Source organism: Rattus norvegicus, chromosome 8, assembly GCF_021556685.1.
Source record: "Rattus norvegicus strain SHRSP/BbbUtx chromosome 8, alternate assembly SHRSP_T2T, whole genome shotgun sequence".
NCBI classification, from domain to species: domain Eukaryota; kingdom Metazoa; phylum Chordata; class Mammalia; order Rodentia; family Muridae; genus Rattus; species Rattus norvegicus.
Window position 1 is genome coordinate 61,087,026 of NC_141541.1, and position 11,196 is coordinate 61,098,221.

Sequence of the window (11,196 nt, forward strand, 5' to 3'; positions counted from 1 at the left end):
CTTCAAGTCTCTGAAGAAAGAAATTGAAGATCTCAGAAGATGGAAAGACTTCCCATGCCCATGGATTGACAGGATTAATATTGTAAAAATGGCCATCTTGCCAAAAGCAATCTACAGATTCAATGCAAACCCCATCAAAATTCCAAATCAATTCTTCATAGAGTTAGAAAGAGCAATTTGCAAATTCATTTGGAATAACAAAAAACCCAGGATAGCTAAAACTATCCTCAACAATAAAAGAAATTCTGGGAGAATCACCATCCCTGACCTCAAGCTGTGTTACAGAGCAATAGTGACAAAACTCTATGGTACTGGTACAGAGACAAGCAGGTAGATCAAAGGAATAGAACTGAAATTCCAGAAATGACCCCACACACCTTTAGTCACTTGATCTTTGACAAAGGAGCTAAAACCATCCAGTAGAAAAAGATAGCATTTTCAAAAAATAGTGCTGGTTCAACTGGAAGTCAGCATGTAGAAGAATGAGGATCGATCCATTCTTATCAATCTGTACAAAGCTCAAATGCAAGTGGATCAAGGACTTCCACATAAAACCAGATACACTCAAACTAATAGAAGAAGAAGTGGGGAAGAGCCTTGAACACATGGGCACTGGGGAAAATTTCCTGAACAAAACACCAATGGCTTATGCTCTAAGATAAAGAATTGACAAATGGGACCTCATAACATTGCAAAGCTTCTGTAAGGGAAAGGACACTGTCATAGGACAAAATGGCAACCAACAGATTGGGAAAATATCTTTACCAATCCTACAACTGATAGAGGGCTTATATCCAATGTATACAAAGAACTTAAGAAGTTAGACTCCAGAGAGCCAAATAACCCTATTAAAAAATGGGGTACAGAGCTAAACAAGAATTCTCAGCTGAGGAATATTGAATGGCTGAGAAGCACCTAAAGAAATGCTCAATATCCTGAGTCTTCAGGGAAATGCAAATCAAAAAACCCTGAGATTCCACCTCACACCAGTCAGAATGGCTAAGATCAAAAACCCAGGTGACAACAAATGCTGTAGATGGGGAGAAAGAAGAACACTCCTCCATTGTTGGTGCGCTTGCAAGCTGGTACAACCACTCTGGAAGTTAGTCTAGAGATTCCTCAGAAAATTGGGTATAGTACTTACTACCTGAGGACCCAGCTATACCACTCCTGGTCATATACCCAAATGATGCTCCAAAATATAACAAGGACACATGCTCCACTATGTTTATAGCAGCCTTATTTATAACAGCCAGAAGCTGGAAAGAACCCAGATGTCACTCAACAGAGGAATGGATACAGAAAATGTGGTACATCTACACAATGGAATACTACTCAGCTATCAAAAACAATGACTTCATGAAATCCTTAGGCAAATGGATGGAACTAGAAAATATCATCCTGAGTGAGGTAACCCAATCACAAACACACACACACACACACACACACACACACACACACACACACATTATACACTCACTGATAAGTCATTATTAGCCCAAAGGCTTGGGTTACACAATATAATCCACCACAGACCACATGAAGCTCAAGAAGAAGGAAGACTAAAGTGTGGATGCTTTAGTCCTTCTTAAAACAGGAAACAAAAAATAGTCATAGGAGGAGATATGGAGACAAAGTTTGAAGCAGAGACTGAAGGACTAGCCATTCAGAGCCTGACCCACCTGGGGATCCAGCCCATATGCAGCCACCAAACCCAGACAATATCGCCGGTGCCAAGAAGTGCATGCTGACAGGAGCCTGATATAGCTGTCTCCTGAGAGGCTCTGTGAGAGCATGACAAATACAGAGGCAGATACTCACAGCCAATCATTGAACTGAGAATGGGGTCCCCAATGAAGGAGTTAGAGAAAGGATTGAAGGAGCTGAAGGGGTTTGCAACCCTATAAGAACAACAATACCAACCAACCAGACCCCCTAGGGACTAAACCACTATCCCAAGAGTACACATGGACAGACCCATAGCTCCAGCTGCATATGTAGCAGAAGATGGCCTTGTTGGGCACCAATAGGAGGAGAAGTGCTTGGTCCCACCAAGGCTGGACCCCCCAGTGTAGGAAATGTCAAGATGGGGAGGCAGGAAGGGGTGGGTGGTTCAGTGGGAAACACCCTCATAGAAGAAAGGGATGGGTGGATGGGATAGGGGGGTTATGGACAGGAAACCAGGAAAGGGGATAATATTTGAAATGTAAATTAAAAAATCCAATAAAAAATAAAATTTGAAAAAAATAAATAAATAAAGGTTCATATCTCTATAGCAGTTTAGGTGTGAAATATCCTCTGCAGGCTTGTGTCTTTTTTTTTTTTCCTTACCTTATTTTAATGAGAGAGAAAACACCAGGCCCAGATCTATGACTTAAAAAAGACCAGACTAGCACTGTTTTTCTAGGTGGAAGCCTGGTTTCCCAACTCAGAGGCAGGGTCTCCAGACCCCACAGTCTCGTTTTCAGAGAGGGTCCCACGGGGCAAGTCTGTGTACTTGCAGGCAGAGCCCCGGGACAGATGGACTGGGTAACGTTGGCGGTTGGTGTCCATTTTGGAGATTACTGCTCGAGGTAAGTCCACATGACAACGGGCTGCTAATGCCACCAGGTAGATGAGGACGTCACTAAGCTCCTCCTGAAGGGCTGCTCTCTCCTTTGGCTGCCACGCCTGAGGATCAGGCTCTGCCTCAGACTTTCACTGAAAGAGTTCTGCTAGATCGCCCACTTCTCCCACCAAGGCTAGGAGCAGGTTCCGAGGCTGGTGGAACTGCTCCCAGTCCCGCTTAGCAGCAAACTCTGCATGGAGGCGTCGGATGTCCTCAAGCGTGGGCTCTGGGCTGAAGCTGAATGGGCCGGCAGCAGCAGAGTCTCCTTGCCCCCCATTACCGCACGCACCGGTACCAGCTTGGGACATTCTGCCCACCAGTCCCAGCCACAGGCTTGTGTCTTTTAATACTTGGTCCTCAGCTTATGAAGATATTTCCAGATATTACTAGATCTTTAAGAGGTAAGATTTGAGCTCTCTCTCTCTCTCTCTCTCTCTCTCTCTCTCTATATATATATATATATATATATATATATATATATATATATATATATATCCCCTCCTCTCTCTCTGTCTCACCTGTTCAGTCAGACAAGGAGATAGGCAGAACATGGTGGTCCACACTTCCAATTCATGATGGCTCCCATGGGCTGCCATGCCTTTCCAATCATGACAGCTTGAACTGAACAAATCCTTTTTCTAGTAAATTGCTTCTGACAAGTATTAGGCTTCAGTAAGACGGGGGAAAGGAAGACCTATATGAGATAATCAGACCTGAGGCTCCATGTTATACCTGATTTATTATTATTATTATTATTATTATTATTATTATTTACAAATTAAAGACAACTTTTAAAAGATAAAAAGGGATGAGAAGACCTGGTTCTATGCTCAGCTCAATCACCAGCTCTCTGAAAAGGTGTCATGTGCAAAACCTCTCTAGAGCCTGTTTCCTCATCAGTACATCTATGGGCCTAGTCCAACTTGTTTTGCATTCAAAACTGCCTTGGTTAGTGTTTTGTTAAGGTTTTATATTTCCAACTTGCAAATGTGTTTACCCCTATTAAACCATGGAACTGTCAGATTAAAAAAAAAAAAAGCAAGACTAGAAGCGATACATTGAACAGGTGACAGGGTCAAAGGATTGAGGGCCCAGAGATGCAAAGAGCAGATTCAGATACTCAGTGAAAGAACACCATGACCTATGTATGAAGAAGCAAGAGACACCAAGCAATCAATCTTGTCTGAGCTGCATGGTTGATTAGGACACATCTATTCCAAGGCCAATGAGTCCAATGAAAAAGTAAGAGTTGAGAAGCATCAGTCATGAAGGCAAAAATCAAATCCCAACAACTTCTCTAAACTGTTTAAGTCTGGTGCCTGGGCCATGTACTCCAAAGCCACAGTGGTCACTGTAGAAAATAAATGTGTATTGAAATATAGTTGTTCTTTTCTCAGAGAGATTTCCAGTATCTAAACAGATAATGAAAAAAAGTAAGTGTGTGTGTGTGTGTGTGTGTGTGTGTGTGTGTGTGTGTGTGTGTGTGATCTCTCTGGGTGTGTGTCCCAAGAACAGGAGGTCTGTGTATGAGATACAGAAATCCTTGGGCTCACTTTGCATCATATTCTGTTGTCCTCCTGTCCAGGGCCAAACCTCTGTGGTTGCTCTCTAATCTCTCTGCTTTGACTCATCCAAGCAGAGCTCTATTTTCTCAGAGCTCGAAAGAAAGCTTACTCATCACCTTTACAGACAGTTGCTGACTACCTATAGGAAGTCAAATATTATGGCAGGAATTTAATATGAAGATAGATTGATGGCTAATTAAAAAGCCAGATACCTTGGTGTCAATTTTCTGATTCCATTCCAGTTCCTTGCTGCTAAACAACACAAGAAGCTTTCTGCAGAGTTCTAAATACTGTGCTCCAGGCCTTGGATCCTTGGTAAAATGAAGAAAAATGGAGTTCTTGTGCCAGCTCTACCAGTATCTTGCTCTGAGCCAAGGTTCACAAAACCATTCAAGCTCTTGGTTTCCTTTTCTCCCTCATCCACAGGATCCTGGGAGGAGCCAATAAGTTGATTGCTGTGAAGTCACTTTGAAATATGGTCTGACTGATGACAAGCCAAAACCCTGAAACTGCAAGATGGAGGCCTCACTAGAACACAGGCTTCTGATTCAGATAGGCTTCCTCAGCCACTGAGTTCCCATCGGCTGCCACTGCATCGTCTCTTCAAACCGTGTGAATTTAAAAGCTGGCACAGGCTCATCTGAAATTCACACACCGGAGCTCCAAACAGACAAGGACATTCTGAAATTGGAAATGCGGGAAGATGGCAGGCGGTGCTGCTCTCCATGAAAAATGAGTTTTAGAGAAACAGCCTTGCTCCTCCCAAAGATGCTTGAGGTTTGTTGGTGATTTGTAATGCTCTCACTGAAAAGCCCTCATCCTCATGAACACATTTTGAAGATAGAAATCAATCTTACAACATAACAGGGGGAGAAAATCTGTTAGAAAAAAATGAAGGGAAAAAAACCACCTTATTTGAGAATCCTTTATACTAAATAAATGAGTTCCAGAGGGGGAAGGCCATATCCATATTTTCCCCTCATTCTTGCCATTTCCTGGGTAGATATAAGAAGGAAGATTGAAGAGAAGGGCTGTTACCCAGCTCTACCAGCCATTCTATCTCAATAATTTAGGTGGGATGCCATCAGAGAGAGACAATATTTGTCATCTCACCTCAGAAACTTCCTCACCTTATCTTTGGCATTTGATACTATGTCAGTGTTCCTCTACAGTAGAAAATAACTAGAACTCCCCACAAAACAGCTCCCAAGAATGTACCATGATACAGTGGGCATCCCTATGCAAAATGGTAGCTACTGTTCTCCTGGGTGTAATTGTAGCCTTCAAATGAATACAACAACATACAGTGGGGCAATGGAACTCCCATGCCCAGTTGAAGCATGCCTCAGACTAGAGAAGGAGAAACCATGAGGCACCCTACATGACACATCACAGAATGAATGACAATAAGAAGCTCACCAATTTTAGGAGCAGGTAAAGTACTAACTGAGGTAGAATTCAGGAAAAGTTGTGGGGCAAAGGTGGAAGGTTCGGGGGGAAAAGACAAGAGGTGGACTAAGGAGAAAGATTAGAAAGTATCTGAAAACAGCAATCTAAAATGAATGTTTACCAGCAAACAGAGAAGTCCCCTTTCTTACTGAAAAGGAGGGGGAAATAGCCACTCTCTTCCAGATAGATGATTCTAGCTTCTTCCAGAGACCCCACCTACATACCATACTAAGAGTTGTACAATTTGCCCGAAGAACACATGAGATTTGGAAAAGAAGTGTTGCCATATACAGGTAATGTTGCTTTCCACCCGTCTCCAGAGCCCCACAAACCTCATCTTCCAACCCTCTCCAATGGAATCTTGTGAGCAGGAGATGGGGATCTGGCTTAGCAGTGAATCACTTATCTGGCATGTGTAAGGTTTTGGGTGTGGTCTTCAAAACCACAAAACAGAAAACTAAACAATGAAGAATCATGTGGACAAACTCCTTCTCCAGTGTCCTTCTGACCCTTTCTCTATGTGAAGAACTTCTTTCCTAAAATACACAATCCAAGCACAGCTGGTCTGAGAGAAAGAAATTCTACGAGTGTGCAGTGAGCCAATAAATAATTCACTGGAAGCCAAGACAGCACTAGTCCGGTATGCCACTGATGGATGGGCAGGAGTCACAAAGCCCTCACTGTCTTCCCCTGCACACCCAAAGGGCCAATATAGAAATCATCCCAAGGAGAAGCCTAGCTACATGCTCTGGACACAATGACAGAAAGATGTTACAATTTGTGATGTCCTAAAATGCAAACCAAAGAAGGTAATGGGGGCTGAGCATGAAGGATCATGCTGAGAAGCATTCCAGAATGAACTCAGAAAAATAAGGAAGAGTCCAGAGCCATGTAAGAGTGCATGGAAACCACAGGCAAAAAACCATCTCACCTCAAAGCTCAGGAAGAGGTCAAAAACCTGACACAAACACAGTGAGTCTAAGATAATAATTACCCTGGCCCCTTTAAACCCTCCATTCCAATTCTCTAACCAGAGTCAAAGACAAACTGTGGTGACTCAACTAGTAGGTCTTTATCTGATGGGTCAATGCCTAGGAAAAGAATTAGAGGCTTTTCTATCACATCCCATTAACAGAAAACAGAGAGCAAGTTTTGTATTTTTAAGTGTGTGTGTGTGTGTGTGTGTGTGTGTGTGCGCGCGCACGCACATATATGAGAAAATGTGCAATATTCTGCCATACAACCTTTCCCATTTGCCTCTGCTGGTCATTTCAATAAGAACACCAAATGGCTATTAAATGGGCCACCTACAAGCTTTCATGTAAAGAGGTCATTTCAATATGGCATTATGAAAGGTAAGCTGAAAGAATTTGAGCTCCATCTCTGATACTAGTGAACTTTACATTTTAAAATTATTCCTCCCACAGTCAGCAAATATTCTTTAACTGTCCACAGCCAAGAAGAAATGTGGGAGAGAACCGAGATGGCTGAATAAAAAAAATTGTTCCCTAGGAAGGACATCAGAAAAGGGGACAATCCTCTGTCCACATTAGCAAGGACAGACCATGGGCTTAATTAAGAATAAGGTAATGCAGATCCTAAGTAGTGAGGCCCATCCCAAAGCTTAATGTAGGCAGTAGAAAACAAAAAGGAAGAGTAAGACCCAGGTTCAGTGTCTACAAGACGTTAATAGCAAAGAACAGCATCTCCTGACTCTGGTCTAACAGCATTATGATGTCAGGTCTGAGTGCAAGAGGCCAAAGTCCAAATTCCCAGAAGAAGAAACACGAGCTTTAGACCTTGCTCCAAACTCCAGTTCCATCTGCACTCACTCTTTGACTCTGCCTTTCCTTGATTGCCAACATCAGCACATCATTGGAAGGCCTAGGAACAATGATAATCAATGAGGTAAACATCTATGCAACACACTTAGTATAATGAATCAGTCACTCATGTTAGTCTCTGTTTTCATTGTTATACCAATTGTGAATACATGAAGGGAAGAAAGATAACGCTGATGATGCATAAAGGAAAGATACTGAACTAAGAGTCGTGATGTGGCTGCCACAGCAGTGAGCTTCATAACTGTGGGCGTTCCCACCTGGCATATAAGTTCCCCCTAGATTTCTTGTATATGAATATATGAATAGCTTTGGCTCATTTCTGCCAGCTCATAACTCAGTTATTCCATCTAATATAGCCCAAGTCATGCCATGTGACTGGTTATCTGGTCCTGAGTTTCAAGCATTGATGATTATCTTCCTCTGTGTCCAGGAGAATCTCCCCTCCCTGACTCAATCCCAGAATTCTTATCCCTCTCCTTCTCTTCCTTCTCCTCCTTCTCCTCCTTCTCCTCCTTCTCCTCCTTCTCCTTCTCCTCCTTCTCCTTCTCCTCCTTCTCCTCCTCCTTCTCCTCCTTCTCCTACTTCTCCTCCTTCTCCTCCTTCTCCTCCTTCTCCTCCTTCTCCTACTTCTCCTCCTTCTCCTCCTTCTCCTCCTTCTCCTTCTCCTTCTTCTACTTCTCCTCCTTCTCCTCCTCTTCCTCTTCTTCCTCTCTCTCTCTCTCTCTCTATCTCTATCTCTATCTCTATCTCTATCTCTATCTCTATCTCTCCCCTCTCCTCTGTTCTCCTCTCCTCTCCTCAAATCCTGCCTCAGCTCATGGGCCAATCAGCATTTTATTAAGAGGTGTACAAGAAGTTGTACAGAGCTCTGTGTCTTGATAAGTTAACTCACATCCTATCACCGGTAAGATGAACACAGTGACTTGTGAGATGTCTTTTGGCAAAAGGTAATTCTGTTCCAAGATGGGGATGGACAACAGTGCTAGAAGAAAACAGGGCATAGAGAGACACCAGCCTAGAGTAACACAAAAATAGCTTAACTAGGTTAGAATTGATAACCATCTCAGTACTAAAAAATGTTGGGATCAAACAGAACAGTCTTGGATTGTATATAAAAGAGTTGGGGAATACGGAGAGGAAGAGCAAGGGGAAAGAGACAGGACTCTTCAGAAGTCACATTTACAAGTTTTAGATGAGTCTTGCATATCCAAGACAGACTTTAAAGCACTGATCATTGACCCTTACTGAATGATCCAAGAAACTCCATGATGGAGTATTCCCATGTACAGTAAATAGACAAGAAAGGTGTATGTGTCAAAAGAGGGCAAAGTAGCAGTGAGTTTGGGGGATATGTTGGCCTCCTCCTATGTAAAACAAACACCTACTCTTTCCATTGTTAGACAAGTGTCCTCATCTCTGTTTCAAGTATTATAAATTCCTCCTTCCAACCAGATAACTGGCCTAACCTCTGCTCAAATTATAAACATACCATTTAGTATTAATAGGAACTACCTGAGAAATTTATTGGGGTAGGAGGACTTAGCTGGGTTAAAGGTGCCACAGTCTGCTCTACCAAGTCCTTGGGCTTCAAGAATACACATCCTACAAAGAAAGCAGATCTAACATCATGTCATGAGATGAGAGGGAAGTGACTTTTCTCTACTATTTGCCCCTTTCCACACATAAAGGCACAAAACACCTACCCATTAACCACCAGAAGTATCACACTGGGACTATTTCAGAATAGTATCTGAAAAGTAATAAAATGTTTTTTAATACTCCACAAAAGGACAATTCTTCACTCTCATCCTTAATTATGCTCTGTCTCTCTGAAATGCCTCCAGACCTGGAAGTCTCTTAGGAGCCCCAGAAGAGACAGCTCCCAGGCTATGTCAATCCAGCCCTAGTCCCAGACCATTCAATGACACCATATGCTCTCTGCACTTCCCATTACCCTTCACTCTTCCCACTCTGCTGAGTCTATGGCTCTGCTTGGCCAGTTTCTTTTCATGCTGAGATGGCAATAGAAAGGTCTCTTCCACCTGGTATTCCACGGTTGAGCCCCAGGTCGGCTTAAATGCCTTTTCTTAGCTGTACCTTCACACATCCCAGCAATAGCTGACTCCACCATCATTGTCTGTTGACTTATCTCTCTCCCACTCACTAACCAGCTCCTTGAGGATAGAGTCTCGTTTCCAATCACTTAGTGCAGAAGTGGCATGCAGAAGTTAACAATTACTTATTGAAAAAAATGAATAAATCAATCAAACTAGATCCATGCTCAGGATAAAGAACTACTGGGGTCTACTTACACACAAGCTAATATACCTAGTAAGAGAGAAGCAGAAATTCCCAGAATGGAAAAATGGGTACACTGCCTACAGTTCCCAGTGGACCAGCTTGATGACTGTGGAGCCAGAAGTCAGAGCTGCTGAGTGAGCGGTGTCAGAGGACAAAGGAAAAACTCCCAAAGTTACATTCAATTCCTTTTATAAGAAAAAAAACAAAAAAGGAAGGGACCCACCTTTTATAGAGCACATACAAATATTCCTTCTATACTGGGGTAAGACAAGGCACAGGGAAGCTAACAACACGTCATGCACATAGCAAACCTGGTATTAAACTTGGCCGTGCCGATTTCAGAGTCCATACCTTTCCCCCCTTTCTCTCCTGCTCATTGGAATTTTCCAGGTTCTAAATTTTCCAAGATGTTCCTTTCGACATTATGGGAAACAAGATGCTGGCTGGGAAGCTCAGCATCCCAAAGTTGAGACTCGGATGTACAATGGTAGCCCTGAACCAGTAAGGTGATGATGCACAGGTTCCCGTGCAAAGGGCCAAAATCGAGTCTGTCTTTGAAACAGATCAAAGAAAACGGTGAAGATTAAGAGAAGGGACGGTGCAGGGAGAGGAGCAGAGTCAAGAAAGACTCCTCCAGAGCAATGACTGACGAAACAGTGTTGTATGAAAACATCACACCTGCTCTTGCTCCCCAAAACACATCCCCAAGGCAGAGCCTTCTTTAACTGTCATTGTCAGCAGGGTCCTGCCCAGTTTTCAGATCACAGTCTCCTCCCTTCAAAGATAAAGGTACCAAGTGTGGAAAGAATAGCTTAGAGGAAACCAAAAAGCATCCAACTCCTGGCCAAATGGAAATGCCACAGGCACAAGGCCAAAGAGTATTCTTGGCCTGGATGGCATTCACCACCCTAAATTTAGCGAACTGGTGAGCTTTTTAAGGAGCATCTTATTCAACCTTTTGCAAGCCAGAGTTCTACCTCCTAATGCACAGCTCTGAAGCTGAACACACTGTCCTTGGCTTTGTCGTGGGAAAAGCAAATGCCAACAGAAGCTCTGTGTTGTCACCTAACCCTGCCTGTCCAAGCAGCACTTGCACAGGGTTCTTTAAGGCCACTGCCAAAAGGCCTCTTTCCCACAAGGAGTACAACACACACACTCACACACACACAGTTATACAGTCACATACACTCACACAGACTCATACACTCACTCACATACACACTCACACACACATACACACACACATAAATACACACTCATATACATATTCATACACTCACATACTCACACATGTTCACACACTCATACACTTATACACTCTCACATACTCACACACTCACATATACATACACAATCACACAGACTCACACACACACATACTCACACTCAGACACACACATACTCACATACACTCACACACATACACACT

The 11,196-nt window shown here is 43.0% G+C and overlaps 1 pseudogene across 1 annotated transcript; it reads right to left on the bottom strand.

The window, feature by feature from the left end:
- Positions 1 to 2,313: 2,313 nt before the first annotated feature.
- On the bottom strand, positions 2,314 to 2,935 carry Dctpp1-ps3 (dCTP pyrophosphatase 1, pseudogene 3; annotated as a pseudogene). The gene has a single exon (XR_015627270.1). The product of XR_015627270.1 is annotated as a dCTP pyrophosphatase 1, pseudogene 3, transcript variant X2 (transcript).
- Positions 2,936 to 11,196: the final 8,261 nt, after the last annotated feature.